This window comes from Oryzias latipes, chromosome 13 (assembly GCF_053564925.1).
Source record: "Oryzias latipes strain Hd-rR chromosome 13, Olatipes_Hd-rR_3.1".
NCBI lineage: Eukaryota > Metazoa > Chordata > Actinopteri > Beloniformes > Adrianichthyidae > Oryzias > Oryzias latipes.
The window spans coordinates 29,682,409-29,686,728 of NC_136249.1; the positions used below are offsets into that span (position 1 = coordinate 29,682,409).

At 39.0% G+C, this 4,320-nt stretch overlaps 1 long non-coding RNA gene across 1 annotated transcript; it reads left to right on the forward strand.

The window, feature by feature from the left end:
• Positions 1-209: 209 nt before the first annotated feature.
• On the forward strand, positions 210-2,995 carry LOC110016151 (uncharacterized). Its single transcript, XR_002291436.3, has 3 exons — positions 210-570; positions 1,388-1,515; positions 2,676-2,995. It is a non-coding gene; the product is annotated as an uncharacterized LOC110016151 (long non-coding RNA).
• Positions 2,996-4,320: the final 1,325 nt, after the last annotated feature.

The following is a 4,320-nucleotide window of genomic DNA, read 5'->3' on the forward strand; positions in this document are numbered from 1 at the left end:
AAGCAAATTTTCTGTTGGTGTGAGTGACGTAGAGTGCATTGTAAGCGGTTACAATTTTTTTTCTCATTATTTTGACTTTCTTCTCATAAATGCAACACTTATTTTTCATACTTTAAGATTTTTTCTCTCACATATTTCTTTGCGTTTTTGGTGGCCCTAATACTCCATAATAGTTCGTTTTACTGACACTAAAGTAACCAAAAAGAGAGTTTACTGGCATCATTGGGGGACATGAGGGACATCCTAAGTGTGTGAGTTTGATTTTGTGTGAGCCTGCGTTGGACTGGCAAACCATTCAGGGTGTCCTTTTCCTTTGCTCAGCAGCAGCTGGGATAGGCTCCAGCATCCCTGTGACCCTAAAGGTCATTGGGTGTACTGTTTGTTGTTGCTGGCTCCTAATTGGGTCCAGCTGTTTCTATTTAGTCATTTGTGTTTTAGGTATTCAAGGAACCCTCACAATGTCAGTGGTGTTGGAATTTTTTAGTTGGTCACCTGTGTGCCATGCTGCCAGTTTTGTGGAAACTGAGCTTCCTGCTTTTGGGTCCTTGGTGCCCCCCGTCACACCATAAGGTAGTGGTCCTCAACTTTTTTCAGGCCATGAAACGGTTTAATGTCAATATTTTCACGTACCTGTATTAGGCTGAAGTGAGCGTCCGATTAAAAAAAACAAAAAAGTGTTTTGTTTGCTTAGCTTTTAGTTTCCATTAACTTTTAAGGGTACAGTTTATCTTCATCCTCTGTAAAAATACCTGCAGTGGATTTAAACTTTATTTGTACACTAGATGTTGTGTAGGAACCATGTGATAGGAAAATGTGATATAGATTTTCCTTTAATCGGTGGTCCCCAACCTTGAAGTAGTTTTTTAAAAGTAAAACTTCAGAATCCGGTTATACATAAAATAGAATAAATGTGGGTCGTGTTTCAGTACTGACTGTCCCACCGACCGGTACCAGTCCACAACCACGGGGTTGAGGACCACTGCCAAAATGGATTTTGGATGGATACTCTTGTTCTTTCTCTCCAAATACATCCCTCTATATTGATCTAGGTTGGATCAAGGCTGCTGGTTCTTTTAAGAACCATATGAGCACATATTTGAAGCCGAGAAGAGATATTACTTTCTTCTATTGCTGATGAAATAAAAGAAGTGAAAACAGAGACTTCTCAGATCCAAGCCTTATGTGTTACTGGATGAAACCAGCTTTAAAAAAGCTTCTTGGAATGTAGTGAGGGCGGTAACACACACAAAAAAAGGCTTTTATCCAACAGCCTCTCTGTTCCACACAGTTAGGAGTAAGGCCTCTCTTACCATGACTCAGCATGTTTATAAAATCTTCAAAAAAACAGATCATTCATTGTTAAGGGCCTGTCACAATGTTTTTTTAGGTTTAACAAAGCTGTCAGCTGAAGGAGCAGTGGGGTCAGGCTGTGCTGACACGGTCTTTGCTTAGTGGACTGATGTATCAAATGAGAATCGAGGAGGGAGGGTGTAAAGAAATACAACTTCCTTAGAGGTGAGCCTTTTAACCTCACCACAATAAGGGGAGGCATCACAACAAAAAGGGCCGCTGCGAAGCATGTACTCAGTAATCTGTTCAGTCATGCGTCAGTGTCAGCCCCACACTCCATGCCATCACATTTCTGCCTGCTTGTAAATACTTCAATCACAGCGTGTCTTCCCTTGAGGAATTAGTTTTTTTTCAACCAGAACAGAGTTTTAAATTCCAACCTGCAGCACATCCATCCATTTGTGCAAAATCTGTATCTTCTGTGTCATTGAGAGTTTTCAGAAGATGTGATAGACTGGACTTTGTAAACAACAACAAAGAGGCAAGAGGGTCAGCGAAACGATCAGAGGGGAAGTTATGAATTAGGTTTATGGAAAGATTTTTAGAATTATGGAAGGGTTCTGTGTGAGGAATTTGCTCTTCAGGTATGTCACAATGTGGTGTGACTAGAGTGGCCTGGTTAACAGGAGGCAGATGGCCTTAAAGTTCAGGAACAGGTTTTTATTCTCAGCTCACACATCTTGGCTGCACAGCTTACCCAAGCTCATCCTCCTGCTTCACACTGAGCTCCTTCCCTTTTATGGGCTCCAGTTAATTGTCTGGCCACTCCCAGGAAGAAAAAGTAAATATACAACAAAAGATAAAAATGTCTTGTAAATCATACAGTTGAAGTCATGTAAAACAAAAAAAAACATAAATAAACAAACAACTCAAATCATTACAACCAAAAGGTATAGAAAACCAAATTCTTTCCACTTCCTATGCCCAACTCCCAAACAGGAAGTGAAGGCCTCGGCCACCATTTTGGTTTTTTGGTACCAGGAAGAGAAGGTGAGAAACATGACAAAATCAAACAAATTTTTAAACATTTGTTGGTTGTGTTTTAAAAGTGATGAGCAATTACAGGTGACAAGTAGATACAACTTTGTCACAAGGTAAGCACAGAATTCTATTAAAATGGATAGAATATTGAACATTTTAGCCCTTAAAACAGCTCAGATGGGTTTTAAAGTAACCTCTGTTTAGGGAAAAGTCAATCAAAGCAAGAAGACAGAAATCTGTAGTCAAATATCTTACTGATGTACAAAACTTTGGAAATGTAGACGTATCTCTGTCACGAAAGGCCCTGCCTGCAAATATCAATGCATGTTTCTTTCATTTTGCAGCAACACACAGCAAAGGACTCGGTCCACCCTGAAGAGCTTCTGTGCAGAGATAGAAAGTATTTGAAATATAAATAATAACTTGCAACACACAGTAGAAAAAGAAGAAAAAGAAACCCCTCCCGACTGAACATACATGGCTGAACACACGTTCAAGAACCAGCGTTTAGCCCATTCTCAAAAAAGGGTCAAATGCCTGGTGTGTCTGTAGATATAGAGATGAGACATGAAGGACATTCACTTAAAATAAATCATGTTCCATAACTGAAGAAGCCTCTCTACTTTCCCAACTCACCCTTCATGCTGTGTTTTATTCATTTTATTTTATTTGCCTCCTTGTTTGGAGGTTTTTTTAGCTCTAAAACTGTAATATTGTCTTTGGTGTGACCGCACTCCCTCCTGTGCAAAATCTTCCTTGACTCTCAACAGCAGTTTTTGAGGACACAGTTCTTCATTTGGGCTGGAACTTGTTCTTTAAGATGTTCTAAAAATACCTTTAATGCCTCAAACACATCTGAGACTGAGAAACACGTGACATACTGTGAAGTGTTTGCAGAAAAACAAAACCCTGCACATACGTACACTTGTCTTATTTATTTCTTTGTTTTGTGAAGTGATAGTTTTCCTTATAAACCTGCTAATTATTCGTCATGAATAATTACCTTAATTACGCTTGAATTTTTACTTTTATAAAAACTTCAAGACCTACTGTTTCAATGTGAGCTCCCTGATAGTTTTAGGGCCTGTATATTCCTCTGGAATGGGGTGCCCTGCAGCTTTATCTCCATTAAATATTCCAGACCACTGCACCACAGCCTCCAAATCAAGCGTTTTTCCCCCTTACTTGATTATTTTCAGACGATACTTTGACGTTCCCTTGTGGTTTTCATGAGAAAACATTGATAAAGATTAAATTAAAATACGCAAACAAGTTCTTTCTGTTTGGAAAAGGACTTTTTGTTTGTTTGTTTACCTGCTTCAGGGGGGGCTTTTTCAAGGAAAGAACAGATTTACCTATCCAGAAATCAGAGCTACCAGGAGGGAGCAAAGAACTCTTAAAAAATCATAAGTCCCCTCCAGGGTAACTTTTTTTTCATTGTTTATTAATCAAAGAAACAAAACAAAAAAGTCATGTTTGTAAGCAATTTTCTCTTTATTCTTTGTCCTATCTTCCCCTTTTTAATTGTTTTCTATTGTATGTCCATAAAACAAAAAATAATTAACTTTTTTTGTGATGGGATGAATAATTGTAAGAGCAGCAGAAAGATCTTAGGGGCGTTTCTTGCACAAAATGTAATTAGAGGGGCTCCTGTGCTCTGCTAATATCCTCAGACTGATAGCTTGCACAGCAGACAGCAGCTTAGTAAGGAAAAGCCTCTTATTTTCTTGTGAATTGCTTGCTAAAGGAGTTGATAACCTGCATTAAAATTCCTTTGGCGGTTAACAACAGCAACATTTGCATTAATTAGCCTTTTTGTTCATGTTTGACCAGCAGGGCCCGTGAGGAATTCAAGGCGCAGTTGGAAATATTTGCATTTAAGAATGAACTGCGGGTTAACTTGTTCTTAAAACTTGAGGCGGAACATTGAGGGGTTGAAGGTAAAAAAATTAGGTAATTGACCTGGGCCGGGGTTGGCAGGGCCAAGCT